The sequence below is a fragment of the Ovis aries genome, chromosome 21, assembly GCF_016772045.2.
Source record: "Ovis aries strain OAR_USU_Benz2616 breed Rambouillet chromosome 21, ARS-UI_Ramb_v3.0, whole genome shotgun sequence".
In the NCBI taxonomy this organism is placed as follows: Eukaryota; Metazoa; Chordata; class Mammalia; order Artiodactyla; family Bovidae; genus Ovis; species Ovis aries.
In genome coordinates, this window is record NC_056074.1 from 33795052 (window position 1) to 33807819 (window position 12768).

General features: G+C 37.9%; 1 protein-coding gene across 13 annotated transcripts in view; it reads right to left on the bottom strand.

The window, feature by feature from the left end:
• Positions 1-12768, bottom strand: part of ZBTB44 (zinc finger and BTB domain containing 44) — a 60717-nt gene that overhangs the window by 30963 nt on the left and 16986 nt on the right. For 2 of the 13 annotated variants that reach the window (XM_060404279.1, XM_060404275.1), the window contains exon 2: positions 847-1050. The exons of the other annotated variants lie outside the window; for them this stretch is intronic. The gene's annotated coding sequence lies outside the window, so the exon portion shown is untranslated. The remainder of the gene's footprint in view (positions 1-846; positions 1051-12768) is intronic. 13 annotated transcript variants of the gene reach the window in all.

Consider the following 12768-nt stretch of genomic DNA (forward strand, 5'->3'; position numbering starts at 1 on the left):
ATCCTGACATGCCTTGGGTGCACTGTACTGGCCAATTGTTGTTAATGGCACTGTAAAGTGAAGTCGGTCAGTTGTATCTGACTCTTTGTGACCCCATGGACTGTAGCCTACCGGGCTCCTCTGTCCACGGGATTTTCCAGGCAAGAATACTGGAGTGGGTTGCCACTTCCTTCTCTAGGATATCTTCCCAACCCAGGGATTGAACCCAGGTCTCCCTCATTGTAGGCAGATGCTTTACCATCTGAGCCACCAGGGAAAGTGAAAGTGAAGTTGCTCAGTCGTGTCCAACTCTTTGCGACTCCATGGACTGTAGCCCACCAGGCTCCTAATACTGGAGTGGGTTGCCATTTCCTTCTCCAGGGGATCTTCCCAACCCAGGGATCGGACCCAGGTCTCATGCACTGCAGGCAGACGCTTTAACATCTGAGCCATCGGAGGTTACTCTAAATGTGAGGACACAGAGGTCAATGTCAGTTCAAACATCAATCCATTACATAAACAACCCCTTTGAATGTTCTTTGTAAGTATATGTACATGTGAAGGGGAAACAATTTTTAAAAAGACATTCTAATGATTTCCAGCTGAACAGATACAAATAATCCACTGAATATTCTAATATAAGAGGACAAAATGATCAATCTAAGAATCTTCTGGGTCTGATAACACAATAAATGGCATAAAGCCTTGTGCCAAGACAGCCAGGTAAGGCCACTGAAACAATTAACTTAACCAAATCAAAGGGAACAGTTCAAACATAAACCTTCTCCATTCTATTTTCCCAAAGACAAGTAATCATAAGACACCAGGCAGCTAGGATTGATCTAACCAAAGTATCATTCAACATACTTGTTGATTTCTCTCTCATAGGAATGAGATGAAGAGGAAAAAAAAATGGGAAGGTTTTACATCAAGTTTTTGTCCATTTGCTGCACTCCAGTAAACCAGCTTCTTTAAAAACCCAGCCACCAAGAGCACTTAGTTTGATGGAGATCGCATGGTTCAGACAGGAGCATGCCTTCAAGCAAGCGACACTCATAATCCAGGGACCATCTGCATCAACAAAGGTGTGAAGGCAAGAAATTAAATAGTGTATTTGGAGAACATGTGCAACAGGATGTTGAAAACATCTCAATCACAATTTGGGTAGAGGTTCCAAACAACAGATACTACCATTTCAAAGTGAGGTGCAAGGCAACCTGTGCAAGGAGGTAAAGAGTTAAATATCAGAAAAGGATTCCTGTGGAGAGAAATCAGTGTGTTTTGAGTTCCAATCCCTATCCCACTCCCTTCTATTCCCCTGTAAGGGAAAGGAGATGAGGCAAGTCTGCCCTTTGTTTTAGGTCTATGGAAAATGTGTCACACTTGAAACAAATCTAAAGGATACAAGTCTGATTTAAACTCTGGCCAAGACTACCAAGTATGCTTACCATCTCCCAACAGTGAATAAAAGCAATACCTGGAGTGGCAAGGATCCTCTGGAGCCCCAACCCTGGGTGCACGCCCTGTTCTGCTGTGTGTCACTGTGGGACCTTAGGCAAGTCACCAGACTGCACCTTCATTTCTTCAGCAGTGAAACAGAGTAAGACAACCTACCTCAGCGTTCTGAGGATTAACCAGCCTGATACATGTGAAGTGCTTTTAACAGTACTCAGCATGAAATAAATGCTACAGAACAACAGTCCTGGTGCTGCTGCTACTGTTATTAGAGACCTTTCTTCTTACTCAATCCTGTACCTCTCCCAGTCCTGGATGGGCCAGAAACCAGTCACCAAACAACGAAGAATAAAAAGGCAGAGAGGAAAAACAGAAATAAAAAGGAAGCCAAACAAATCTCTTTCTACTGCAGACCTGTAGTAGTCCTGAGGTGGGCAAATAAGAAGACCTTTAACTCTGAATTAAGTTTATCAGTTCTTGAAAATAAATGTTTCTATTCCCGAAAAGTGACCAGAAAAGTTATGAAGACTTGCCCTTCAAGGAACTGGAGGGAGTACTAACCCTACAGAACAAATTTATATGTATGTTAGAAGACAAAAATAAAATAAATTCTAAGTATCTTCTGCAAATCATGTTTGTACAACGTTACACACATGTGGTACACAGCATAATAAAGATGGAGGTATGGGATGGGAGGAAGATGAAGATTACACTGGGAAATGCCAGATATAATTTTGTTCCCCTCCTATATTCTCATTAAAACTAATCAAGGACAGAAAAAAAAGTTTCTGATGTTTCTGAATTTAAGATGCCTCCAACAGGAATATCCAGGTGGAATTTACATATGAAAATGTCTGTACTGTGTTTAGTAGCAGATGCAACACTAGGACCTTTAGATACAACCCAGCAACTCCCACCCGCCAAAGAGAATAGAAAACATGTCCATACAGAAACGTATAGAGCATAGCAGTATTATTCATAATATTCAAAAAGTGAAAACAATCCAAATATCCATCATGATAAATGGACAAATAAAACATGGTATATTTATACAATGGAATATTATTTCACAACAAAGAAATTAAGTACTGATAAATGCTACAACATGAATAAAATCTGAAAACATGCTAAGTGAAAAGGCCAGTTACAAAGGGCCACATATTGTATGATTCCATTCATAGGCAATGTTCCAAACAAGCAAATCTAGAGAGACAAAGTAAATGAGTGGTTGCCTAGGGTTGGGGGGGGGGGGGGTGGGGGAAATTTGGGGTTAACAGCTAAGGGATTCAGGGTTTGTTTGTTTGTTTTTTCAGGGTTTTTTTTTTTTTTAGCTAACAGAAAATGTTAGTCTAAATTGATTGTGGTGACTGATACACAAATCAGCAAATACACTAAGAGCCACTGAACTGTACACTTGGGTGAATATGTAGGGTATGCTGCTACTGCTGCTGCTGCTAAGTTGCTTCAGTCGTGTCCGACTCTGTGCGACCCCAGAGATGGCAGCCCACCAGGCTCCGCCATCCCTGGGATTCTCTAGGCAAGAACACTGGAGTGGGTTGCCATTTCCTTCTCCAATGCCTGAAAGTGAAAAGTGAAAGGAAAGTCACTGAGTCGTGTCCGACTCTCAGCGACCCCATGGACTGCAGCCTACCAGGCTCCTCCGTCCATGGGATTTTCCAGGCAAGAGTACTGGAGTGGGGTGCCACTGCCTCTATACTAATTTTAAAATCTATACCTAGAGATTTAAGAAGTTCAACACACCTAAACAAGATAAATACAAAAAGTCCATGCTCAGATACAAACTGCTGGAAACAAAAAGACAAAGGGAAAAATCTTAAAAGCATCAAGAAGGGAATGACTCCCTACTTATAATAAGGGGAAACAATTCAAATAAAGGAGTACTTCTCATCAGAACCCATGAGGTAAGAAGGAAGTGACACAACACTTTCTAAGTACCCAAAGAACAGCCAACCAAGAACACTACAGCCAACAAAAATACCCTTCAGGAAGAAAGAGAAAATCAACGCATTCTCATGTGAAGGAAAACTAGAGAATGGGCTGTCGTCAGCAGATTCACCCACAAAGAATAAGTTCAGATTGCTCTTGAAGTGAAAGGAAGAATAATGAAAAGTAAAAACATATAACTGAGTCTTTGAACTGTGCAAGTCCACTCATACGTGGGTTTTTCCAACAGTGAATACTACAATGCTACCTGGTCTGCGGTTGGCTGAATCTGAAGATGCGGAACCCTGGATACAGAGGTACTGTCAGATTCGAAGGGCTGACTATAACTTATACACAGTTTATCTACTCCTAACTGCTGCCGTGTTCAAGGGTCAACTGTACAGGTTCTAGTCTTCCCTCTTCCTCTGACTTTTCTAAATTATGTTTCACATAATTGAAGCAAAAACTATCCTAACGCTGATGTGATTCTCAAAGTATGTAAAGTAAATATTTAAGACAATTATAAACAGGGGAGTATAACTTCAAAAAGAGGTAAGCCTTCACTCAGACTGATATCGTATTGACATCAATGGATTGTGATAAGTTTATTTATGTATACATAATACCTAGAGCAGATTCAAAATAATATTTAAAAAGACATGCCCTCAAAACACCAAGGATAGATCAAACTGAAATTTTCAAAAAGGTACAATAAGCCACAGGAAGGCAGGAAAAGAACAAAGAACAGAGGGAACAAATAAACACAAAAATAAAATGGTCTACTTAAGTCTCAACATATCAATAATTTCCTTGAATGTACACAGTCCAAATAAAACCAACTAGAAGACAAAGATTGGTAGGATGCATATTTTAAAAACACGAACCAACATGAGCCAACTATATGCTATCTATAAAGCACTCATTTCAAAATAATGATATAAGGAGGTTTAAAGTATTATAAAAGGATGAAAAAAAAATACAGAATTATACTGTCCAATGAAGGAACTGCCAGTCACATGTGGTAATTTTAATTTAAATCAATTAAACTAAATTAAATTGAAAATTCACCTCCTCAATCTCACTAGACACATTTAAAGTAATACGTGAAAAAGCACTTGTACTGAATTAGTAATGCGCACATATCACTTCATTTTAAAAAAGTTCTCCAAAACTCTATTATAAATGAAAATGCCCACATTCTCGGTTATTTAACTAATAGTGGTTAATAAAGGTTTTTTTATATTGTGGCAAAATATAACAAAATTTGTCATTTACAGGGCTTTAAGGACATTCACACTGTTGTGCAACCATCACCAGCATGTCCAGAACTTTTCTTCATTCTGAAATGACACTCAGTATCCATCAAACAGTAACTCCTCATTCCTCATCCTCCACTCTCTACCAGACTCTGGCAGCCAACCTTCTAATTCTCTATGAGTTTTCCTACTCTAGGTACATCATGTAAGTGGAAGCATCAAATAGTTGTCGTTTTGCAACTGGCTTATTTCATTTAGCACAAAGTCTTCATCCACTCTGTAGCACGTACCAGAATTTCCCTCCTTTTTAAAGACTGTATAATATCCCATTGATTATTTATTTACATATTCACCTGTTGATGAAGATTTGTGTCATTTTTTAATCCTCTACTTAATTAATGAAAGCAGGATTTATTTACAAATTCAAACAATCTTCAGGTAGAGATCAATCTTAGAGGTCATCTAGTTCCATAGCCTTCTAATACTTAAATCATTTGATACAAATTATCACAATTATAAAATTCTGTTGAGTGGCTACCACTTTAAGCTGTTCACATTTCTCTTTTCCAAGTTGGAAACTACCACCAGTATTTTAATTTAGCCATGGCACATATGACAGAGGATATTCACATGTATGATACACCTCCATGGGCAAGGGCAGATTTAAAAAAAAACTGTGCTCAATATATGTTAACATAAAATTTGCCATTCTAATCATTTTTAATTGTCAGTTCAGTGGCATAAAGTACATTCACACTGCTGTGGAGATAGCACCATTATCTATTTCTAAAATTCTGTCATTGACAAGGATAGACTTTGACAACATTCAAAAGAACTGCAGAGAACAAAAGCATCACAGACTTTACTTTGGCATGATAGTCCCAAAAGAATCTTACAAAGTGTGTAAGAAGTAAGCTCATCATTTAACTATATCAAGAGACTTCATTTTATATAAAGAAAATATGTTCAATTTCATTTTTTAGAATTGAGCTTTATTTAATAAGAAGGAATCTTGATTTTATTTTTCTGATTCTCTACTCCACAGGCAATATTAAAAAGGCAGCACACAGGTAGGTAAAATTTACAGGATTACACTGTATGTTACTACAAATTTTTTCAAGGAATCATTCTTGCTTATAGGCAGTATGGACATGCAATTGACACCTAGCTGACTCATCTTTTTCATTAAAAATTTATTCATGGATAGAATAGAAAAGAAGTAACTGTGATAATCACAAACACATAAATAATTCACAGTTGCCACAACTGTTAGACGTACTGTACATTAGTAATGGTTCTATACAATAGCTCTAGCTTTAACTCACAACTGAATAAGAGCAATCACAAAACCTCTGGTAAACAGATAACCAGTGCAAGTTCTATGCACGAAGCAGGGCACTCAAAGCCAGTCTCCGGGACAATCAGAGGGATAGGGTGGGGAGGGAGGCAGGTTCAGGATGGGGGGACACACGCACACGCGTAGCTGATTCATGCTGATGAATGGCAAAAGCCACCATACATTTACATAATTACTGTAAAGTAAGTAGCCTCCAATTAAAAACAAAAACAAAAACCTCTGGTAAGACCCAGTCCTTTGAAGACTCCTGACTCAAACTGGTCAAGAACAGGAACTCCTATAGTAACTCTGGCCATCACCTGTATTTGAAGATACAGACAACTACGGAAAAACACTGTACTTCTATATAGTCAATACTACGTTAAGTGTCTCCAGAGGAACCATATGCCAGACTGTGAGGTATGTCTCTGGAACTGACAGTTTTCATTCTCTTACTCTACAGATATTACTTTTCATGGCTTGATCATTATCTTAGAACTTAAAGAGATATGGGAGAATAGATTGAAAAGAGGCAAAGTTTTCCCCCTCAATGGGGAAAAAATTCTCAGAAAACAGAATGAAGGAACTTGAATTTTAAAGCTGAAAGATTATAGTTTAAAAAGTTTAGTTCAACAAACATTATCAGGTGCTAAATGTAACTACTAGGCTAAAAAGCCCAGAAAGGTTAACCAGTCACAACTCAATGGAAGACAGGAGTGGAGCCTCAGATTACTTGATTCTTGGAGTCTACTGTTTTGCACAAAAATCACAGTTAAAAATAGGACCTGCAACCAGTACTCCTAAATTACAACAAGTACTCTTTCCATTGATTTCATAATAGTATAAGAATAACTGTTTCCATATAGGAACAATTGGAAACAGCTTGGGATAGGAAAAGGTTAGGACTCATTAAATACCTTTTTATATTGTCAAAGATTTAGTTAGGCAAATTGTGTAACAAAATGATGTTTGAAATAAAGAAACTACTGTTGGACCAGAATTTTAAAAGCTGAGTTTAGTCTTTGCTGCAAAATAATCTAAAGAGGAAAAGGTGACTGTGAAAATACCAAACATTAGCCTTTTATGATTATCTGACTGCCCCACAAAACTATGTTTATAGTTACAACTCTTCAATCTGTATAGAAATATACAGTAAACTCTTTTAAAAAACACCTCTTAATTTGAATTTTCTTAGAAACTACTATCTCACATCTCCCCAATGAGCAATATATATCATACATCATAACTCCTCAATTGCTATTAAGGTTTTAAATTCTAGATATATGTAATAGATAGATACTCCTGGTATCCATGTCCCTTTGAATGATAAATTACTATAAGGATAAATACATTAAGTCTTTCGACACAGTATAATGCATTAACTAAAAGTAAAGTCTTTTCACATTGCCCAAGTCCAATAACAGACTTCTCCACCTCATGTATAACTAAGCATTCTTTATTTTACTATACCCAATTCAGTATCAATTAATAAATTAATGTTGCCTAGAAATAGTTTATATAGTAGGAAGAACACTGCTTTGTACTTCAGACAAATCTGGATATTTGTGGTTGCTACTGTTTTATAATGTTTATTATTCAAGAATAGTTAATTTACAATACTTTATTAGTTTCAAGGGTAGAGCACCGCGATTCAGGGTTTGTGGGGTTTTTTTTTTTGCAGATTATATTCCATTGTATGTTATTACAAGGTTTTGGGCACAATTCCTTGCTATACATACAGCAAATCCTTGTTGCTTATCTGTTTTATGTATAGTAGTTTTTATCTGTTACAATCTCAAATTTCTAATTTGTCCCTCCATCCCTCTCCTTTGGTAACCATAAGCTTGTTCTCTATGTCTGTGAGTCTGCTTCAGTGTCCTCTTTTTTTTTTTCCGATGTGTTATATGGCTTGTGGGATCTCAGTTCCCTGACCAGGGGTCCAGGAACTGAATCTATGCCTCCTACAGTAAGAAGCTCAGAATCCTAACCGCTGGACCTCCAGGGAATTTTTTTTTAAATTAAAAACCTGCTTTATTTTTTTTTTACACAATTTTAAAGGTCACTTTCCATTTAAAGTTATTACAAAATATTGGCTATATACCCCATGTTGTATAATACATACTTGAGTCTGTCTTATAGCTCACAGCTTGCACCTCTGACTCACCACACCTTTATATTGCCCACCCCAACTGGTAATCACTAATCTGTTCTCTGGATCTGTGAGTCTGCTTCTTCTACGTTATAGTCATTAGTTTTTTAAGATTCCACATATAAGCAGTATCATATAGTATTTATTTTCCTCTACAAACTTGGATCTTAATCATGTCTGTATCACTGAACTTACTGGATGCCCTTAAACTAGTTATATGTGGCGGGAGTCAAGCAAGATAAAACAAGTACATGGGAAGTGCCCAGTGCCTAGCACATAGCATACACAGAAGAATGCCATACAGAGCTGAGTGATGAATCTTTGTTGACAGGGCTCTATCACCACTGGCTCAATTCATCTCAAATCTCTAAGCCCAGCACTTTCCTGAACTCCAATTCTGGGCCGCTTATGCTGAGCTAGTGCACGTGTGCTCCGTCACATCAGTTCAGTCCAGTCGCTCAGTCGTGTCTGACTCTTTGTGACCCCATGAATCACAGCACACCAGGCCTTCTTGTCCATCACGAACTCCCGGAGTTCACTCTGATTCACGTCCATCGAGTCAGTGATGCCATCCAGCCATTTCATCATCTGTCGTCCCCTTCTCCTCCTGCCCCCAATCCCTCCCAGCATCAGAGTCTTTTCCAATGAGTCAACTCTTCACATGAGGTGGCCAAAGTACTGGAGTATCAGCTTTAGCATCGTGTCCAACTCTTTGTGACCCCATGGATTGTATGTAGCCCACCAGGCTCCTCTGTATGATCAGCGAGAATGCTAGACAATTCCATCTGGATATGTCTGCTATCTTTCAAATTCACTGCCTGAAACTGAACTCCAAATTCTTCTCAACTGACACTCCACTATAGGATTTCTAACTGCTAATGATAGACGCTTTTAATTAACCATTCACCCAGAGCTTAAAATCTAGTACTTATTTTTGATTCACCATCTCCTCTAAAAATCTGTAAATTTTCCTTTGCTACTCTCCCCTTCAGAAGCAAATTCAGAAAAATTATAAATGTTTTTAAATGCCTTAACATTTAATAAATCAAGAGATGGTTAGAAATTTTTAGACAAGAACCTAATAATAGAAAAGGCTCAACAAGGTGAACGGGCTGCTTTTCTGAGCCAGGCCAGAGACATGGTTTGTGTATTCAAATCTGCACATCAAAGAGTAGTAAAATCCATTTGTCACATAAGATAATCATAAGTTCCAACTGCAACACAGACATAATAGGTCTATTTAGGTAAAAGATAACCAAGAAAACATTAAAATGTTTATCTGGCTAAAAGGAATAGAGTTTGCTTCAGAGCTTCAGGGGTTAGGGTGATTTAAAAACAAAAAAAGGGCACACAAAAATTCAGTTAGGTGTTTTCATCTCTGGACTTAAGGCTTAGAATTGTGGCGGGTCACCTCGGAACCATAACGAGAGTTAACTTAAGGATGGCAAAGCAAAAAGTTGAGAATTGAGGCTCTTGATGATGTCACTGAATTGCAGAGTAACTAACTCTGAAGCTGCCTTACTCTAGAATTTGTTTTGTTTTGAAATAGTGTTTTAACTCATTCCATTAAAAGTTTTCTGATCCACAAAATAAATATCCACATAAAGACCTCCCATAGGTACTTCCAACAGGTCCAAAAGAATTAATCATCACTTCTACAAATGTACTCTTCATTTTCAAATTCTCTGGCCCAAGATAAAGATACCATCATTCCAAAAAGCAAAAAACCTGGGAGTCATCTTTGACTTCTACAGTAAGTAGTCTTAAAAAAAAAAAAAAAAAAAAAATCACTCCCTCAGATATATCCATGTCTTAATCCCTGGAATTTGCAGACAGTTTTTATGGAGGACTTTGCAGGCGGGATAAGTATCCCAACATAGGGAGACATCTCTGGATATCCAAGTGGCCCCTAGGTACAATCTTTAGCATCTTTCTAAGAGAGAAGTTAGAAGATATGACACCGGTATCAGAGAAGGTGATGGGGAAGACAGGCATAAATTGGAGTGATGAGGCTGCAAGTCATAGAATGCATACAGCCACCAGAAACTACAAGAGCCAAGGAATGGATTTCCCACCTTGACCAGAGTCTTTGGAGAAAGACGGTACCTGTCAACATCTTGATTTCAATCCAATGATACCAATTATGAATTTCTAGACTCCAGAATTGTGAAAGGATGAGTTTGCTGTTTAAAGCCATCCAGGTTGTGATAATTTATTATAAGAGCTGCAGGAAACTAATACAACTTCTGTTCTTCACTTTTCCTCCAAACACAGACTTGGTCACTAAGACCTATGTTAATTGATTTGATAATCAATCCTTTCTGTTTTGGCCACTGCCCTGGGCTACTTAACATCCTGATTGTTCTCTCTGTCTTTAGTCTCAGGATGTTGAGTTAATCCTTCACCACTGTTCAAACTGTTTAAAATCCAATCATTTTAGTCCAGCAATTACCTCATGCTTTAACTATCACCCAGAACCACTCTTAACAGCACTGAATTCTCAGCACTTGCATTTTTGTCGTTTGATATCAACTGATTTCAATATATAAAATACTTGAGATAAGGCAGACTTTTATTAGTTTATTTTTAATTGAAAGATAACTGCTTTACAACAATGTGTTGGTTTCAGCCATACGCCAACATGAATCAGTCATAGGTATACACATGTCCTCTCCCTCTTGAACCTCCCACTTCCCTCCCACCCCTTTAGGCTGTCATAGAGCACCAGGTTTCGGATCCCTGCATTGTACGGCAAATTCTCACTAGCTATCTATTTTACATAAGGTAATGTATATGTTTCAACGCTATTCTTTCAAATCACCCTACCCTCTCTTTCTGCCACTGTGTCTGTAAGTCTGTTTTCTATGTTGGCATATCCACTGCTGCCCTGCAAATAGGTTCATCAATACCATCTTCCTAGATTCCATATATATGTTAATATGTGATATTTTTCTCTTTCTGACTTACTTTACTCTGTGTAACAGGTTCTAGGTTCATCCAACTCATAAGAACTGACTCAAATGCAATCCTTTTTATGGCTGAGTAATATTCCATTGTACATATGTACCACAGCTTTTTTATCCATTCATCTGCTGATGGACATCTAGGTTGCTTCCATTTCCTAGCTATTGTAAATGGTGCTGCAATGAACAACGAGGTATGTGTGTCTTTTTCGATTATGATTTCCTCAGTGTCTATGCTCAGAAATGTGACTGTTGGGTCATATTCCTAGTTTCTTATGGAATCTCCATACTGTTTTTCACAGTGGTTATATCAATTTACATTCCCACCAACAGTGCAAGAGGATTCCCACCCTCTCCAGCATTTATTGTTGTAGACTTTTCGATGATGGCCATTCTGACTGGTGTAAGGTGATACCACGGTAGCTTTGATTTGCATTTCTCTAATAATGAGTGATGTTAAGCATGTTTTCATGTGTTTAGTAGCTTTGTCTAAGTCTTCTTTGGAGGAATGTCTGTTGAGGTATTCTAAGGTGGACTATTATTTCACCATTCATTATATTGGTGAGGAAATAGAAGCTCAGAGAATTAATGACTTATCCAAGGTCATAAGGCTAGTAAACAGCAATTGACAACCTGATGCTACTATTTCTCACTAATACTTCAAATTCTCTCCATTCTGCTGTTATTTTAGAAGTTCTTCTTTGCTCCAAACTGATTTTTGAACCATTTTCTGAACATACTACACATTATCTCCACTTTCCATCTCTGGTCTCATTTTGGAATTCCCTTATTGTTCTCATCAAGTCAAATACTACTCTACTATGTTCTTTCTTCTACTCTGGATATCAGCAATACCTGCCACTTGCATGCCACTTTTCAGATTACACTGTGTTTTAAAACATATTTTATTTGGATCTTAAAAAAATCTAATGAAGGACTTCCCTGGTAGTCCAGTGGCTAAGGCTCCAAGCTCCCAATGCAGGGGCCTGGGTTTGGTCCCTGGTCAGAGAACTGATGCTACATGCCAAAGCTAAGGACTTGCATGTTGCAAATGAAAGATCCACATGCTGCAACTAACACCTGGTGCAGCTAAATACAAAAATTAGACAATCTTCCGAAGTAGATGAGGAAATTCTTCAAAGACCAAGGAAAACAAAGATCAGAGAAAATAAGCGGCCTAGTAGGGCCTAAACATCAGACACTCTGACTTAATCCTCTCCTCATTTTACTATTAACTTATGCTGCCTTTCCTCCTCTGAACTCCTATACCATTTTCTGTCTTGACCAATGATCTGGTATATGACACCATACCTATTTAGGTTTACCAGATGTATGTCCTATCTCTCCAAGGATAATTCCAGTATATATTTGGAATCAATGATACCCATGCTCTTTAAAAATCATTTTATAAATGTCTGCAGTATAAGTGATGTAAAACCAAACATATTTAAAGTGTACAACTGAAGAAAGTAGGGAAAACCACTAGACTATTCAGGTTTGACCTAAATCAAATCTCTTATGATTATCTAGTGGAATTGAGAAATAGATTTAAGGGCCTAGATCTGATAGATAGCGTGCCTGATGAACTATGGAATGAGGTTCGTGACATTGTACAGGAGACAGGGATCGAGACCATCCCCATGGAAAAGTAATGCAAAAAAGCAAAATGGCTGTCTGGGGAGGACT